Below are 20,950 nucleotides of genomic sequence, written 5' to 3'. Positions count from 1 at the left end.
ATAAAACTGTAGTTTGTTTTGTGTGCGTATAATTTTGTAGTTCTTGCGAAAGTTTATATATTCTTACAAAGCAAGCTACAGATATAAATATACATATTTCTGTATTAACAATAGTCGTTAGCATAGAGTGTGTCCTTGTTTACAGTGATAGTATCTCTTGTTAGTGGAAAAAATTATTTGTACTTCTATGCACGGCTTACTTTAAAATACTGTAAACTTTCCCAGCGCCACAAAACGACAGAGTTACATACATCCCTACATGCGCAAAACAACTGTGTAGTTTTTCCTAATACGTTTATAAAGCCTATTCATCGTTCTATCTGCAAACACCACTGTTTATAGGACTATAGTAATCTCTACATTGGCAAATGCTAGATACCAAACCTAACACGCTTGGGCATCACCAAGTTCTAACACACACACACGCACACACACACACACACACACACACACACACACTTCCTTTAACCTAGCAAACATGCACACAGCACAGTTGGTGGGACTTACGAGACGACAACAAACAGTAACAACAACCGACACTGCACACGTGTGCGCGCACCAACTTGCTCAGTCGTTCGCATTTGCTCACCAGCTTTCTGTCCCTCCTTTATGCATTCATTCAGATCCCCCCCCCCCCTTTTCTCTCTTTCTTTCTCTCTTTCGTCGTATTCGCATACACACATTATCTTTTATTATTACCTTCTTTCTCATCACTGCTGCCTGGCTGCTAGCCTCATCGGCCGCCTGCCTTATGTTGGAAACAGCACAGAGACAGTACCAGTCGAACCTAACACTGGAGCACACATCTTCACTACGGACTCCACTGGCTTTAAATGACAGGTAAGTTAATATTTATATCATGGATTTTTATATATGAAGTAATTTTTTTTTTTTTTTGCATATCTTTTCCTTTATTTTTTTCTTCAGAGTTATTTTATTAAAATTATTTGTTTTACATAAAACAACAACAAAAAACAATAAAAAAAAAAACCAACAAAAAAAACAATTAAAAAAAAAAACAAAACAAAAAAAACAATAGAGGTAAACTTTATGATGTTTATTCTTTTTCTTTCTTTTTCTTTTTTCCCCGCATCTTCTCATTTTCAAACTCAAACAAATTGGATATTTTTTTTATCATTACCTACCTTTCATTCACTTACCTGACCAGCATCGGATTTAAACAAGAAAGAAAGCAAACAAACAAACATACATACAAACAAACAAAACGTGACTCGTATGATTCGTATTCTTCGGACTACTATTCTCATCTTCAGTTTTATTTTCACAACATTTTAGTCAATTTAACCTCTCACCTTCTCCATGTGCCTCTTGCCTAACTCAAGAATCTTTCTGTCAGCTCACGCACAGATTCTTTATTCTTTAATCCACGGAGGTAGTATGTTCTTGTTCCGTCAGCCATGACTGGTGGAATTCTTTAAAACACCCGTCTAGCTGAAACCACTGTCAATAATTTCCTCTACTCTTTATCTGTGCCCAAATCAAAACGTAGATTCTATGGACAAAGCTTCTTCCTTAGATGTGCACGCATGTGGAGCTCTGTTCCGTTTGCCTGTTTCCCACCTGACTACAACTTGGATGTCTTCAAGTCTAACATAAATAAATTCCTGATAAACCGCCCCCTTAAGTAAGACACTTTATCAAATCTCTATTACTAACGATTACTACGATATTATCCCATAGATTACTGTACACGCAATAAACCTTATCCCCGAGTGGCTTCCGGGCCTTGATAAGTAGTGACTACCATGTAAAAAAAAAAAAAAAAAAAAAATCACATTGTATTTTGAGTGTCGCCCGCACTGAGGATTGAACCTTCAACTCCCAGAAGAGTGTCATTTTACAACTGAATTTTACCAAGTACTTTATCCACTACGCCACTCGTCTTTTAATTTAAATACTATCCAGTGAAATTACTTCGGACTTCTACCCCATCATGGCTCTCAGGACAAGAGCATGCTTACCGTATGGATTTAATAAAAGGGTTCATTCGAAATTCCGTGTACATTCCAGAGTTGGACAAGATACACGTGAAGGAAGGTCGGAGGTTACATCTACCTAAACGGTGTGAAAATAAAACTCAAGATGAGAACAGTAGTCCGGAGAATCCAAATAATATAAATAATTAATCTTTATCGAAAAAAAATTCATAAATGAGAAACTTGAATGTATAGTTTGTATTTAATTGTATATGCGGATATTTTTTAAAAAAATTTTAAAAAAGATGTATTTTGTATTAATGTTTTGAAATGCCTTGAATCGCATTATAAATGTTATTTGTAAATAAAACTGGTTTAGAAGCAAGAAACAAAACCTGAACGATTTGAAACACGCTTGAACTATCCCCCCCCCCCAATAACAAATCAAGTGAGCCAGTGAGCCAGTGAGCCAGTGAGCCACAGTCATTATCAGCAAAAGAAAAAAGAAATGTGCTAGCAGAAAGTTTTTTTTAATTAAAATCCTAACAAGCAAAAAATGTGATTGCATAGTTTTATTTATTTATTCATTCCATTCATTCATTATTATTATTATTATTATTGGCTCACAAGGAGCTTTCACACGGGTTATCAAAGATCTCTTTGAAAAACAACTTGTGGTATTCCCTGGAAGCTGAGTGACAACAAATCTCCCCAAATTACCAGTACTCTCCACTCCACCTCTTTTAATATCATTTGCAGATATATTTGCGTTTTCGCAACAGCCGCTTACCATTGATTTCTCGATGGCAGCGGCCATTGGTCTCGACTGGAATTTGAGTGGTAATAAGCCTCCCCAAGGTCCTAGTTGTCTTTGCACTCATCCAGATTATTATTATTATTATTATTATTATTATTACTATTACTATTATTACTAATATTATTATTACTAGTATTATTATTATTATTATTATTATTATTATTATTATTATTATTATTATTATTATTCATAAGTTCACTGTAAATAAATTATTGTTGGGCCATTAATTATATATAATTAAATCCTACCCAAGTTCCACCACTACTGATCATCACGGTGTGGTCTCACCATCTACCTAACACTCATTAACTTTTATCCTAGAGTGGTCTCTTCGATTCTAGCTGATGGTAACCATCATTTTTAACTTTCGAAATCAGGACTATGTATATAATATTCAATAGAGATTTGGCTACGTAATAATAAATACGAAATCTGCATGAATTAAAATATATTTAAGCGTATCTTACGACCCCCTACCACCGTTAGTTTGTAAATAAAACTTGTATAAGCAAGAAACCAAAACTGAGTGCATGAAAACACGATTGAACAATTTGAAATTAAACAAGTCCTTGTTCTCTTTCGGTGGAGGAGAAATCCTTCACGACAGAGACAATTTTTATTTTTGTACCTTTTCTCCACATTAAAAAACGACCCTGGTGTCTAACTCTGTCCCGTGGGGAGGCATAGTAAATAGGTACAATCATTACATGCAAAGAAAGAAACGTGTAAACAATAAGTTTTCTAAGACCACACCTTCTTTTGGTTTAGGAGCACCAACGAACCGTAATGCTTGACTTTTTTTTTGCATGTAAACTTTAATTCCAGATAGAAAGTACTTTACTGTTTTAAAAAAGATTTCGAAATCAATTTCGAGTTTCCGCATCACTACAAACAACGTGCTGATCATTAAAAAAAAAAAAAAAAAAATGGCAGGAGAGTGTTTACTATCGTGAATCTTCGAGATTCGCAAAGGATTTTGAAAATTTCAAAACTGTCGAATAATACATAAATAATATATGATTTGAATTAAAATTCAAAAGAAAAGTCAAATCTTATTTGTTTAGAAACCCCCCCCCCCGTAAAAAAAGATGATTACGTAACAAGTCCTACAACCACTCGAGGATAAGTGTTAATACAATGAATAGGTTGACCGTTGAACATTGTGAAGGGGACTGAAAATTTTTTCGTCAATCATCCACCCAATGCAACAGTTTTTTTGGGTTTTTTTTTTTACCCACATCTTCCTTTGGTTTAGGAGCACAAACTAACAGTAATACTTGACTCAGAAAGAGTGCCCATGGATTGAGATGACTAAAAGATACCAATAAAGGGTTGCGAGATTAAGCTGAATAGAAAAAATGTTTTAGAAGCAAAGAACTAAAGTTTCAACTTACCAACTTCGATCTGCCTGTAGCAAAAAAGAATGGGCGTTTAATTTATATAAATCATTAGATTTAAAGCAGAGGAAAAGAAAAGAATTAAAATTATATATATATATATATATATATATATATATATATATATATATATATATATATATATACACACACACACACAATGCAGGATACGAAATAGATCGCATTTTTATTTACATTTCAAACAATTAACCCGAATGCTAATATGTAACGCGTACTTATAGTTTCGCAGACGTAAAAATATGCTCATAAATGTGTCCGAAAGATTTGGGTTTTATTGGTACTTTAAAAATCAATAAATATTTTATCATTAATACAAGCCGTGGAAAATTAAGTTTAACAAAATACAAAGAAATTATAAACAATTAAATAAAATACTTTTCAGAATCTGAAAATTGGTATAATTTCTTTTTCCAATTCCGATACCTAAAACGTTCCGATTTTTTTTCGGATTTCTTATTCCAATTAATCGTCCTAACGCTAATATGTAAAATCGAAAATATATTATAGAATATGATATATTAAACTAGCAGGATTACCCCACGTTGCCCAAGTCCATAAAAAAAAAAAAAAAAACTATATACATGTGAAAAAATGTGAATGAGGGGAGGCTCAGTGGCTGTCCTGCCTGAGGGCTCACCCTTCATTTCCGGATCTATAATATTTACTCTAAACAAATCAAAGATTTATTTATATTTCAATTTTATGCTAATAAATACGTATAGTAAACTACAATTAGTATTCCTAATGCAAGCTGCAAAAATTATTTTTGAAATTTCCTTAAAGTAATACATATTTAATAATAATAAATATAGAAATAATAAAAATAATAATTATAGCAATAATAATAATAATTATAGAAATAATAATAATAATAATAATAATAATAATAATAATAATAAACAAGGGATATAGGCACTAACAAGCCATATTAAAATTGCAACAGAAATAAAACAAAAATATAGAGTCAACATCATGCAAAGTAGTCGTGAAGGGTCAAGGAGGTTGGTAAGGATGAGTAGGTAGAGCCTAAATGCCAGAGAAAACCAATTTTTCCAACGAGAAATCAATGGTAAGCTGTTGTTGCGATAATGTAAAGTCATTTGCAATGATTATGTAAAAAGTGGAAAGTGCTGGAAATCTAGAAAGATGTGCTGTCACTCAGATTCCAGGGAACACCACCGGTCATTATCAGTGAGTAATCACTGATGATGAATATGAATACTCCTAATGAGTACACAATAATAACAAAAATATTACTAATAATAATAACGATAATATTCTACTACTACTACTACTAATAATAATAATAATAACAAAAATTATAATAATACTATTACTAATAATAGCAATAACAACAACAATAAACATTTCCGTAGCCTTTTGGACAAGAACAAAGTGTAGTATCTGTTCTGATACTACACTTTACCATTTTTGTCCTCGGTCAGTGGAGGAGAAATCCTTCATATCTGAGAAAATTTTTATTTTTGTTCCTATCCAGAGTGCTCACATTAAAAACCGACCTTGTGTCTAACTCTGCCCTCGTAGGGAGGCAAGTAAATAGGAACAACAACAATAATAACAACAACAATAATAATAACAACAACAATAATAATAATAACAACAACAATAATAACAACAACAACAATAATAACAACAACAATAATAATAATAACAATAATAATAATAATAACAACAATAATAATAATAATAACAACAATAATAACAACAACAACAATAATAATAACAACAATAATAATAACAACAATAATAGCAACAACAATAATAATAATAACAACAATAATAATAATAATAATAACAACAATAATAATAATAATAATAATAACAACAATAATAACAACAACAATAATAATAACAACAATAATAATAATAATAATAACAACAATAATAATAACAATAATAATAACAACAATAATAATAACAACAATAATAATAACAACAACAATAATAATAATAATAACAATAATAATAACAACAATAATAACAACAACAGCAGCAATACTACAACTACTAACAATAACAATAATCATTGAAATAGAACAAGACCAAACAATATAGAAAAAATATTGCACAAATACAACCAACTGAAACAGACAGAAATCACATAATCTAAACCCCCCCCCTCCACGACTTCTTAACATGCGCGTACCTGCAGTGGCACGAAAGAGGGAGAGTATTAACCAGTCCTCCACTGGAAAGATGCAGAAAGTACTGGAACCTTGAGAAAGCTGATTGCCACAGATTCTAGAGAAGACCAACGATCGCTGTCAGCAAGAAATCAATGGTAAAAGGCAGATGTGATAACGTAGACTCAAGGTGGTTGTTGAAAGAGGTGAAGAATGATGGAAATCTGGGGAAACTTGTCACCCAAGCTCCAGAGAAAACCACTTGGTTTTGCCAGTGAGCAATCACTAAAGACGATTTGTTTGAGAACTCCTAGTGAGTAAAAAATAAATAATAATAATAATAATAATAATAACAGATCAATCCACATAACCAGCTAACACTGACCAACCACAGGTAAGTTGAAATACAATAAAATTTTGTAAACACAACTCGAAATATGGATGGACGAAAATACGAAGAGAACTGAAACTGCTAGATAAGAAAAATGTCATCTTTTGACCATCTTTGCCTTCTGCACACACAATGGAATAAGTAAGGTTTGGTCCCACAGACACAGGCGATCAACGATAAACTAACACTCCTTCTAAAGGCTAAAGAGAGAAGGCAAATCTTGGGAGAGTGGACCCCCTCCTAGAGCTGGACAAACAACATACTACAGTTAATAGGGAAAAGCCATTTCAATAATGTTGACTTAGATGCCAAGGGAAAACCCCATATATATATATATATATATATATATATATATATATATATATATATGTATATATATATATGTGTGTGTGTGTGTGTGTTTCTTGGAAGCGTTTTTAACCTTGAAAACCACAAAAAAAAATGTTTAATCTAATTTTTAGTCCTTCGTTGGAAAATTATTTTGCCAGTAAGTCATTGAATCTCCTGTAATCGCTGAATCGACTTGCTTTCTCAAACTCACAATAGTCTAAAGAGTTCAAGGATCATTAATTGTTAAGATGAAACACTGTTTCGGGATATAAAAACAAGACACTATATTAAATCATGGCTCCCCAGCAGTGTTGATCTAACACCACCTCCCTTAAACAAAATATGTTCCATATATATATATATATATTAGTGATGGGACGATTCCAATAATTTTTTCATGATTCTGATACAATTACTGATTTTGTACTAAATTCCCCGTTCCGATACAATTACAGATTCCGGTTCTTTATAAATCTCTAAATATTTACCAATAAAATGGTTATTTTGTCCTGATTACAGCAAAACATCTTAAATGTGTAGGTATTTTCTCAAACGTAAAAACATACATGTGAGAGGATGATCTATAGGTTTAGAGTTTTACTGGAAGTTTAAAATTAATAAATATTTATTATTACTACAAGCAGTGGAAGATTTTTCTTTTAAAACAATATCAAATAAAATAATATAATTAAAGGAATCGTTTTTTTAGCATTAGAAAATAGGCACATATTTTTCCGATTGCGATATCAATTCCTTAAAACTTTCGATTAAGCATCCTAACCCTTATATATATATATATATATATATATATATATATATATATATATATAAGAACAAGTAGTTAATAAAACATGTTAAAAACACTTTGAAAAAAAGTTAAAAACATATTTAATTTTAAAAAGGAAACACTAAATAAATGGATAGTCCTTAATCCGTGGAGTTTCGAAGAAATACTTTCCTTCTCATCAGAGAGTAGGATTTAGCAAAATGCGGGATCGGATTTTGCTTGAAAAAGTATTAAATGAAACTACAAGTCATAGATCTTAATTGATAACAAAAAGTGAAGCAGAGGGAATAGGGTGAATAAAAAAGTGATTTCACGTGAATGGATAGTCTGGTGAAGGGTAAAATTACCAATGACGGTAAAATCCAAAGATGCAGAATCCAGGAAAGTTACTTAAATTTCCATTCGCACAAGTAAAATCCAAGGGAACCGTGTAATTCCGGTTTTCCTGAATTCAATCTTGCCTTGACAGCCGAGTTGTATATTTGATCTATTTCTTTTTTTACGCACATTTTATCTTTCTTTTAATAATATATTGGAATTCTTTCCCATTTCCTTGTACCTATTTGTTAATTATTCCACGGATTTCTGCCTTTTGGATTACTTTGGATCATCTTCCAATTACGTGGTTCCCTTGGATTTTACTATCCATTTATTTAGTGTTTCCTTTTTAAAATTAAATATGTTTTTAACTCTTTTTCAAAGTGTTTTTTAACATGTTTTATTAACTACTTGTTCTTATTATTATAAGCTCTATCTCCTATTTGGTTTTGCCGAGCTTTTACATCTGGTTGAGATTATTTTATAAATATTAATTCTTTAATATTTATAATTTACTTTAGTTTTGCCATCTTGGATCATTTTGGTAAACTTAACTATAATTCTTATTTTTATATATATATATATATATATATATATATATATAATTTTGACAAAAAAATTCTTAGATGAAGATTGATAATTTGTATCATTTGAACCATTATCTTCATTTCGGTTTTTATGTTTGACAATGTTTTGGCCGATGTAGTCTCCGACCTTCTTCAAGTGCATTTTTTCCTTTTAACTTGAGAATGCTTATGTTGGTCTCTAATTTGCAGTGCTTGCCTAAGCACTTAAGCAAGCATTTCAAGTACTTTAGCACTGTTAGTTCCGAAGATATGACAATTTAAAAAAACAACAACTATATATGCAAAAATTAAACTGGGGTTGAAAGTTCGATCTTTACTATAGACTAATAACATAAGAATTAAGATTTATTATTAATAATTAACATTTCTACCGGGTCATAGCTGACGGAACGAGAACAATCTATCCCAGTGGATTAAATAAAGGATTAAGTTCAAAATTCCGTAGAGGTTCAGAAGTTTGAAAATATGTACACAAACATGTTCAGAGCTTATATCAGCCAAAATAGAATAGAAACAACAACACAGGTGATAATAGTGGTTCAATGAATCCAAAAAAAAAAAAAAAAAGACAAAAACAGTTACTTGTTCAATTTTTAGAAAGGAGTGTAGTTGTCTATATAAGCAATCTGATCCCTCAACAGCGTTGCAACGACATCAGTGGGGGCCAATATCCAGAAACTGACCTCAAACAAACAATAACAAATATTGTACTAAAATGTGTAATAAACTTCAAATTTTCAATTTGTTTTATTTTCTAAAAAATTATACTATAATTTGTAATCTTTAATAAGGTTTTTGATTATTATTATTATTATTATTATATAAATACATTTAATTTATGTTTCTAAATTCATATAAATGGTCCATCCAATTTAAAATTATACATGCAGAGGTCCATGAAGTCCAAAGATTTATGCTCAGTCATAAAATGCTCAATAATATCTGAGTATATCACATATAATAAGTGTTTCTATTATTTATTATTATTATTATTATTATTATTATTATTACTTATTAATTATTATCATATTATCATTAATTATTAAAATTATTAATTATTATTAATTGTAATTATAATTATTATTAATTATTATTACTTATTTATTATTATCATTATTATATAAATACATTTACTTTCTTTATCTAAACTAATATAAGTTGTCCATCCAATTTAAAATTATACATTCAGTAATCAATCAAATTCAAAGATTGGTGACGACTCATAAAATACCCAATAATATCTGAATTTAGAATTTAAACAAATTTAATTAAAAAAGTTTACTTTTAAATGTAAGAAAACTTTTTAAAAATTGTATAATATGTTTATGAAATATAAGATTACCAATACATTAATTACCGAGATATAAACTCTAAATACAATTTAAGATTTGAGTAAAATCTATTAAATCTATTCAAAAATGAAAAGAGATTTTTTTTTACATTTTTTTCTAAACATTTTATTGAAATTATAGAATATAGAAATATTAATTTCGTAAATATGATAAAAATACAAATTAAAATTTGAAGAAATTAGTTTAATATATCCATGCATGAAAACAGACATTTTTATTTTATTTGAAATAATATTTAGAGAAATATTAGATTACATTAAGATTAATTATTGTAGATTATTAAAATTAGTTATGTAGATATAAATTCCAAATACAACTGAAGTTTTGAATGAAAAATTAGAATGTTTTATTTACATTTCTTTATTATTTTACTGAAATACTAGAATGTATAAATATTAATTTCCTAGAAATGCCATGAATACAATTTTAAATTTAAATATCACATTAATACAATTTAAAATTTAGATATTACATAAATGCAATTTAAAATTTTGATATCACATTAATACAATTTAAAATTTAGATATTACATTAATACAATTTAAAATTTATATATCACATAAATACAATTTAAAATTTTGATATCACATAGATACAATTTAAAATTTTGATATCACATAAATACAATTTAAAATTTTGATATGCCATAAATACAATTTAAAATTTTTATATCACATAAATAAAATTTAAAATTTAGATATGCCATAAATACAATTTAAAATTTTGATATGCAATGAATACAATTTAAAATTTAGATATCACATAAATACAATTTAAAATTTAGATATGACATAATACAATTTAAAATTTAGATATGATATAATACAATTAAAAATTTAGACATCACATAAATGCAATTTAAAATTTTGATATGCAATGTATACAATTTAAAATTTAGATATCACATAATACAATTTAAAATTTAGACATCACATAAATACAATTTAAAATTTTGATATGCCATCAATACAATTTAAAATTTACATATCACATAAATACAATTTTAAATTTACATATCGCATAAATACAATTTGAAATTTAGATATCACATAAATACAATTTAAAATTTAGATATCACATAATACAATTTAAAATTTAGATATGACACATGTATAACATTTATAAAAATCAATTAAATCCATTCAAATATAAAAAAGACGTTTTTATTTTATTCGAAATAATTATTTATTTTAATGAAATATTAAATTATAGAACTACATTTTAGATATAGCAACTGAATACTGTTTAAGATTTAACAAAATTCATTAAATTTATCACAAAATAAAAACGACATTTTCTTTTTATTTTATTCAAACAGTTTTTATTTTTTTAATATTTTACTGAAAAATTATATCATTGAAAAATAAATGACCCGATAAAAATGGTGACTAAGAATCAATTGATTATTTGAACTAAACCCCACGAATAAGTATTTGAAGATATCAAGAACTCGAAGTATCCAAAATTTTATGAAAATGACTGGATACATCATTAAACACCACATAGTAATACAACATTATATACATCTATCCCAGTTACTTACTCTGTCTTTCAGGAGAGTATTTTTTCAACAAAATTTCGCAAATATTTTTCTTTGTACTAGCTAAAAGAACAATAGAAGTTGATTAAATGAAATTTAAAATTTCTATCAATTATATTCATCCCAAACCATACAGTGCGAATTGCACTTGGAACTTGAATTTGCAGTAAATTATGTTTTTTTTTGTTTTATTTCATAAACATTTATCCTATTTTTATATTGTTGAAATATTAAATTATATAAATATTAATTTTCAAGATAGAAAAACTAAATACTACTTAGGATTTAAACAAAATTTATTGATTAAAAATATAAAGCTTTTTGGTTTATTTTAAACATTCATCTTAACATTGAAATACCATATTACAGAAATATTAATTTCATAACTAATATAACTAAATACTATTTAACATTTAAACTAAATTTATTGATTAAAAAATAAAGACTTTGTAAATAAAAACGGTATGTTTGTATTTTAAACAATACGTTGTATTTTCAACATTTTCTTTTATTTTACTGAAATATTAGAGTATATATAAATATTACTTACCTAGCAATGTGTAAAAATTGTAGAAATGTTCAAAATCTATTATTAATAAACGCATCTAAAATTGACACAAGAGTTTTTACTTTGGAAAGATTCTAGGATTTTACTGAAATATTGTAGAATAAAAATTCATTATTTTAATCAAAATTGATGTTAATAAAATTGATTAAATTAATGTATTTTAAAATATTCCCCGATTTTAAATTTCGAAAAAATGATTTTCTTTGTATGTGTTTATTTTTTTTAATATTTTCATATTTTTCCAAATATATTCATTAAATATAAAATTTATGAGTTAGTAAAAATATAAATTTTTTTAATATTTTCATATTTTCCCAAATATTTTATTTTCCAACAGCAACTGTCTAGATATTGAACACATGAAATAAATTTATTGATTTAATATATCAAAAATTCATTAAAAAATTTAAGCTAATATTTACTCAAAAGAATTTAAATATTCTGATAAAATATCATGTGTAAACATTAGCATAATAAAAGGTATTACATAACGTATAGTCTCAGTTATATTTACTTTAACATTTTATACATTTCTATATTGTGATAAAATATTAAATAACATAAAAATAATCTATGTTTTTTTTATTTTGTGTGTCACGCTTACAGCCGTGTGACTGTCGTTTAATTGTTATGGACTTACATTTTTTGTAATAATTTTACCAAGAATTCTTCATAAGTTTTGGTTTCGATTATAGCTGAAAGAACTCAAGTTACATATATATACATATTTTGTTTTCATAAGTCTTGGTTTCAGTTTCGATTCAAGCTGATGCACCCAAGTCATGGATATATTTTTTTTATATTTTAAATCGCAACTTTATAATATATAAAAATCGCAACAATCAATCCGTCAAAAGGAAATAAAGTGTGATTTGACATGATTAAAATCCGAATATTGGAAGAGAAGCCGCAAATACCCTTTAATGTGTTTCCATCGCGCCATTTAATTTTTTTAAATTTTAATATATATAATGAGAGAGAGAGTGAGAGAGAGAGCGGGGTTGAAGAATGAAATAAATTTATGGTGTCTTTTTATTTTGTTTTATATTTAATTGGCATTGCAATCTCTAACTGAACACCCTTTCCTAGTGTGTGTGTGTGTGTGCATATATATGTGTGTGTGTGTGTGTGTGTGTATAAGTTTTGGTTTCGATTATAGCTGAAAGAACTCAAGTTACATATATATACATATTTTGTTTTCATAAGTCTTGGTTTCAGTTTCGATTCAAGCTGATGCACCCAAGTCATGGATATATGGATATATTTTTTTATTTTTGAAATCGCAACTTTATAATATATAAAAATCGCAACAATCAATCCGTCAAAAGGAAATAAAGTGTGATTTGACATCAAATTTTTTTGAACACCCTGTGTGTGTGTGTGTGTGTGTGTGTGTGTGTGTACACACACACACACACACACACACACACACACACACACACACACACACAGGGTGTTCAAAAAAATTTGACGTCATTTCGCAGGCCAATAATTGTGGCAATTTTCGTATGTGAAAGGACTCGTCTATATCCCCGATCCTCTTCCTGCTAACTTTGAAGAACTTAAGCAGAGAATCACTGCCGCATTTGAGAATGTTATCAAAGACATGCTGCAACGTGTTTGGCACGGGTTTGATGACCGACTTTACATGTGCAGAGTCACGGGCGGCGATCATATTGAACATTTGTGAAAATTTATGAAATCGGTCATAGAATTTACAAATCTTAGGGTTTTTTTTCTTTGAAATGTTAACTAATAAAACTTATGATTTATAACAGGAAGTTTGTGCAGTTTCATTAAGATGCAATGACTAGTTTTTGCGATATTAGCATTTAAAATGATGTCAATTTTTGAGACACCCTGTATATATATTTTTTTCTTTTATAATCTAAATGTTCTCAGCCAGTTTTATTTGTATATCCTTATAATGCTATAATGCAGGTGATAAGCATTTAGCTTCGAAATACCATGACTCAAAGAGGTTCTTTTCCACTTTCCTCTTATTTTTGTCTTTATTGATCTGATGAATTAATCAAGTTTTATGTAACTTTTATTCCTCATCTTTTTCATTTAATATATATATATATATATATATATATATATATATATATATATATATATATATATATATATATATATATTATATATATATATATATATATATATATTATATATATATATATATATATATATATATATATATATATATATATATATATATATATATATATATATATATATATATATATATATATATATATACAAATGGAAATTCTTTTAACTTTCTTGAAGTTTTACATTTGGATTTTACCGTCACTGGATTTTTTATCTTCCACCAGACTATCCATTCATGTGTAATCACCTTTTTCTTTTCCATATTCCCTCTGCATAACTTTTTTTGTTTTCAAGTAAGATCTTTGACTTACTTGTTGTTTCATCAAATACTTCTGCATGCAAAATCCGATCCCGCATTTTGCTAATTCCTACCCTCTGATGAAAAGGAGAGTATTTCTTCGAAACTCCGCGGATTAAGGACTATCCATTTATCTAGTGTTTCCTTTTCAGATTAAAAATGTTTTTAACTCATTTCAAAGTGTTTTTTAACATATTTTATTAACTGTTTGTTCATATATATATATATATATATATATATATATATATATATCCCACTATTCCATGAGCTATCAGGTTGTTATAGATTTTACATTTGATAAATCTCTGTAGTTCATACAAAAAAAGATTCATCCAATAAATTTAATTTTGTATATATAAAGATTTTAATTATCTTTTAAAATCATATCGCGACTACACACAAGTTTGTACCAGACAGTGTTGATTTTCAGAGCTGGATTTCTTGAGCAATCACTCACTCACTCACACACACACACACACACACACACACACACACACACACACACACACACACACACACACACACACACACACACACACACAATGTCAAACAACAACACTGTTGAAGCAAATGTTTGTGCTATATTGTATAAATGAAAATAAACATCGTCTGCAAACAGTTGTAAATGATTATATGGTTTGAAAATATTAAAAAATCTTTAAAAATACACATGCATACATATTAAGGTGTAAAAAAAAAAACAAAAGAAAAAATATTTTGTGAAATGAAAACTTGCTCATGTTCAAATAGAAATACATCAAAATAACGAGTTTAAACAACTGAATTACATTTTAGTTGATGATACCATTTATGGCAACAATTCAAAGGCCGTGAATCACCAAGTTCTCTCTGATTCTCTCTCCTCTCATCCTGATCAGTGCAATGGGGAAAAAGGTGGCTGGTTACTTTTAATGCATCTAAAACAAAGCTTCTATCTTTGCACCATCAACGCTCTGATCCCCGTCTGACATCAATTGAAATGAATGGCTCTCGTCTTGGGGAGGCGCCATGTTTTGACAAGCTTCTGATTTGAGATAGAACACGTACATCAAATCCGTTGCCAATGCTGCTGGAAAAATGGTGGGATCATTCTATCGTTCTAGTAGATATTTCACTCCTGATGCAATTCTCTACCTTTATAAGAGCCAAGTACGTCCAAAGATGGAGTATTGTTGCCACATCTAGGCAGGAGCTGATAGAAATACTTATCCTGCCTTAACAGAGTTCAAAATAGACTTCGTAACCTAGTGGGGGATGCCCTTTTCTCTTCCCTGCAACCTCTTTCCCACAGAAGAGACGTTATGAGCCTGTTTCTGCTTTATCATGATTTTCATGGCAAGTGCTCGTCTGAGCTCCAATCTATGGTACCCTCTGTCCTGACTTTCACAAAAAACGCCCGTCTCGCTGAAACCACAATTATTAATTTCTTCCACTCTTTATTTGTGCCTAAACCTAAACGTAGATTCCATGGACAAAGCTTCTTTCTTAGAATTGCCCGCCTGTGGAACTCTGTTCAGTTTTCCTGCTTTCCAACTGACTACAATATGGTTGTCTTCAAGTCCAATATAAACAAATTCTTGATGCGCCGTCCCCTTATGTAATCCAATTTACCCAATTCCTACTACTAACGATTACTATGACATTTTGCCATTGACTACTGTACACTCATTAACCCTTATCCTACAGTGGCCTCCGAGCCTTGATAAGTAGTGATTCCTTTGTAAAAAAAAAAAAATTGATATTTTTATGCTAAGAGGGGTGTTCCAAAAGTAATGCCTACTGTTTTTTTGGGTTTTTTTTTCTGTGCGAATGGATCAGAGAGGAATCATTAAAGTAAAAAAAATCGAAAGTATTTTTGCAATTTAAAATGAAAAAAAAGAATGAATGCAAAAATCTTCCTGGACAACGCCGGATAGACACAAATAGTATAAATAATTTAGATCAGGTATCTTTTGGTGGTAAATAAACCAAGAAGGGTTGATATGCCGTATAAATTAAACACTCACCACTAAAATACAGAAACCCTAAACAAAATGAAGATATAAATATTTTCCCAATAAAAAAAAAAAAATTAATATTTACTTTAAAAATATTACTTTAAAAATAAAATATTTACCTTAAAATAATTTTAGTAGCAATTTTTTTATGGAAATTGCTCCAGACAAGGCATGAAGCCATTTGACTTAAAGAACTAAAAATAAAATGAATGAAAAATAAAATGAATGAAAAATAAAATGAATGAAAAATAAAATGAATAAAAATAAAATGAATAAAAATAAAATTAATAAAAAATAAAATTAATAAAAAATAAAATTAATAAAAAATAAAATTAATAAAAAATAAAATGAATGAAAAATAAAATGAATGAAAAATAAAATGAATGAAAAATAAAATGAATGAAAAATAAAATTAATAAAAATAAAATAAAATAAAATGAATAAAAATAAAATGAATAAAAATAAAATGAATGAAAAATAAAATGAATAAAAATAAAATGAATAAAAATAAAATGAATAAAAATAAAATGAATCAAAATAAAATGAATAAAAAATAAAATGAATAAAAATAAAATGAATGAAAAATAAAATGAATGAAAAATAAAATGAATAAAAAATAAAATGAATGAAAAATAAAATGAATGAAAAATAAAATGAATAAAAAATAAAATGAATAAAAAATAAAATGAATAAAAAATAAAATGAATGAAAAATAAAATGAATGAAAAATAAAATGAAAAATAAAATGAATGAAAAATAAAATGAATAAAAATAAAATGAATAAAAAATAAAAATAATAAAAAATAAAATAAAGATGAACTAAAAATAAAAATAAAATAAAAATATAAAAATAAAAACGCATGAAAAATAAAAAATAGATAAAAGAAATAAAATAAACTAAAAAAAAAAAATAAATAAATTACTCTAAAGACAAAAAAACTAGCCAACTATGAGTGTTTGATAAATAGATTCCGACTCAGAAAATAAAAATTCTTCCCCCTTTGTCAGAAACATCGCTCATGGAATGTGAGGATTAAACTAGCAAAGCGAGAATTATAAGTAAACCCAAGGCCAACCTTTAACTTTTCTGAAACATATTCAAATATAACCAGTATTACTTTTATCGGTTCATTTAGCATGATGATAAGCGTGTTTACTAATGGGCCGGGAGACCAGAGTTCAATCTTTAATCGAATCATACCAAAAGCATAATAGTACTTAATGTCTGTTTGCTAAACGTTCAGCGTTATAAGACTAGAATCCGTGTAAGTTGAATAATACCAGGGAAACAAGTGGCGTCGTCCTTTAGATCTTAGTTTAGTAACTAATGAAAAGGGAGCCTTCGAGCCGATATCGACTATGGCTAACCACTTTACTTTTACTTATTGCTTGCAGAAGAATCAGCAGGGTTAAATAATTTCTAACCAGAAATATACCAAAGCTACCAAATAAAGCTGATAAACGAATTGAAAGAAAGAGAAAACTATAATAGTTTCAAATTAATAGATTCTGCAATGTACACGTTTTCACTTGAACAAGTTATTTGAATTAGTTTTGATTAAATTAATTATCTATAGGCAATATATTTTAATTTCTTTAAAAATTTTTTTTAATGAATTAATAAAAGTAATTAGTAGTAAAATTAAATGGAACACCTGCACAGAAAGGGGAAATTATCTTTGATCTAAATTGCCTCAAAACAACGAAGGAGGATGGCATACAGCCAGAGATTGCGATCAACACTAAGCTTTTTTTTTTTTTTCAAAAATATTTCTTATTCTACCATATAAAGAACGATCTCAGGAACTATTTACGAAGACAATTTTACAGCTTTTATTTAGAAGAAACCATAAAATATTCCAGGAAATTCAAGATATGTGAAATGCTGTAAATTCTGCAGAATCTGATTGGTTGTTTTTGTTTTACGGCATATCAACCCTTTTCATGTTATTTGATGCCGAATCCAAAGATTTTGAAGAAAGATTTTTTAATAGAATATATTTGTTGCTTTCAAGCCGGTTTCTATTTAACCCATAGTTGGGACCCTAACAGGTACTACCACTCCGGGTCAGAATGGACCTGGGAGCAATAGCAGTAGAGGCTGCATATGTCGCATCTGCAAGAGAGGGTTAAACACAAGGTCAGAAAGGGCTTTGAAAATCCAACGCACTTGGTGAAGTGTACTCTAGACTAAAAAAAATTCCTGAGCATCCCCATCAGTATTCTCTGGTAGGGGTACCTCAAGCGATTAGCAATAAACTAACCCTCTATACACAAGATCAGAAAGGGGGTTTAAAAATCCAGAACACTAAGTAAAGTGTATTCTAGTCTACAAAAAAAAAATGCCCGAACTGCTCCGTCGGCAATCTCTTGTAGGAGTGCCTCAGGCAATTAGCAATAAACTAACCCCTTGCTGAGAGAGAAGGTAAAACTTGGCAGGGTGGATCCCCTAGGACTGAACAGAATTTAACTATGGTTTTTATTTCAACTTTGCAAACAAATGTTTAGGTCTTTAATATATCAGGGGCGCATTCAAAATTTAATGTTTTCTTTTGGCTTAGAGGAACAAATGAATCGCGATACTTGACTTTTTGTTGACTTAAAGCAAGAAATTATTTTGTAATCAACAATTTACCAGCTTCAAAATCATTTTGGAATCTAAAATGCCACAAAATGGCGGATTTATATCCACTATGGCTATGCAATTCCTACATCAATGTCTTATGTACGACATGAAAATGTCTTATGTACGACATGAAAATGTCTTATGTACATGAAAAGAATCTGGAATCTTAGAAAGATCTGCATCACCTCAGTAATTATAGGAGCAACCGGATTCCCGAAAAAGAATTTCCAAAACTACTTGACAAATATACCCGGTGAACCAAGTGCAAGAGAGATACAAACAATTGCACTAAAATGGACCGTTAGAATCTTAAAAAGATCTCTTAGTTGAAATGCATAAGATAGCAGGTGAATGTCTGGTATTCGCTAAGATGCCCTGTCCTCATCTAGAACAAAAACCAGCTTTATTATATGCTTTTTGTTTGCTTGAAGTAGTAATGATTCTAAACGGGTTGAACCAGCTTCCTCCGAAGGAGGAAGTTTCACAGGAATATCAAATTCACGAGCAGACTCTAGTCGCTTGTATATCACCGTCAGAGGAAACGTTATTTGTTTTTGCCGTTCTTTGCAAGGAGGTGTCGGCGTCCTTCTACCTATAGCACCTGGCTTTCCCACATGGTCGCCTATCTGATACTGGCCTGGCTCAACGTTGCTTGATTTCGATGATCTAACGGGAACTGATACGCCAACGTGTTTATGCCGAATGTGACTTGTTTATATCGAAAAAGTTTAACGATTTTAATGGCATCTTTTTTAAAACTACTCAAGATATATGAGAACAAACAGTTAATAAAACGTTTAAAAACACTTTAAAAAAGAGTTAAAAACATATTTAATCTGAAAAGGAAACACTTGATAAGTGGATAGTCCTTAATCCGCGGAGTTTCGAAGAAATACTTTCCTTCTCATCAGAGGGTAGGAATTAGCGTAATGCGGGATCGGATTTTGCATACAAAAGTATTTGATGAAACTACAAGTAAGTCAAAGATCTTACTTGATAACATAAAGTGAAGCAGAGGGAATATGGTGAACACAAAGGTGATTACACGTGAATGGATAGTCTGGTGAAAGGTAAATAATCCAATGACGGTAAAATCCAAAAATATAACTCCAAGAAAGTTAATTGAGTTTCCATATATATATATATATATATATATATATATATATATATATATATATATATATATATATATATATATAATTATTAAATGCAACGGAGACACTTTGCTTAATGATTTTTTTTTTTTTCAATTTTTCGGTTTTCCGTATAATCTTTTTTGTATCAAAATCTAAAAATTAAAAAAAAAAAAAAGTCATAAACAAAGTGTCTCCGTTGCATTTAATAATTTTTGCTTATATATATATATATATATATATATATATATATATATATATATATAGACACACACACACACACACACACACACATTTAAATTTTCCATTTTTTGGTTCCCCGACAAAAGGAGGGTGGACCTGTAAATTCATCCTCGTCCGTTTGTCTGTCCGCACTTTTCTCAATGACTACGCCTTGGAATTTTTTTAAATTTTGCACAAACATTAAACATGATATGAGTAAAAAAGTAACAAAACAGATTTTCTGGGAAAACTCCGGTTGCCCCCCCAACCCCACCCTAAATGGCTAAAATTGACACTTTTGTGCTTATCAAAAAAAATTGATGCCTTGGTTTTTATAAAACTTTCTGAAAAGTTGTAACTAACTGATTTC

At 28.8% G+C, this 20,950-nt stretch overlaps 1 protein-coding gene across 5 annotated transcripts in view; it reads left to right on the top strand.

Moving 5' to 3' along the window:
• The first annotated feature begins 265 nt into the window (after positions 1–265).
• The window catches only part of LOC145242974 (protocadherin beta-15-like), a 444,195-nt gene continuing 423,510 nt past the window's right edge, over positions 266–20,950 (top strand). Inside the window, exon 1 of one of the 5 annotated variants that reach the window (XM_080106082.1) lies at positions 266–840. The gene's annotated coding sequence lies outside the window, so the exon portion shown is untranslated. The remainder of the gene's footprint in view (positions 841–20,950) is intronic. The other 4 variants (XM_080106081.1, XM_080106085.1, XM_080106084.1 and 1 more) reach the window with 4 other exon arrangements.

This window comes from Euprymna scolopes, chromosome 21 (assembly GCF_053919585.1).
Source record: "Euprymna scolopes isolate OS-2025 chromosome 21, ASM5391958v1, whole genome shotgun sequence".
In the NCBI taxonomy this organism is placed as follows: domain Eukaryota; kingdom Metazoa; phylum Mollusca; class Cephalopoda; order Sepiida; family Sepiolidae; genus Euprymna; species Euprymna scolopes.
The sequence above is the reverse complement of the archived record's forward strand: the minus strand, read 5'-3'. Positions and strand labels throughout refer to the sequence as shown.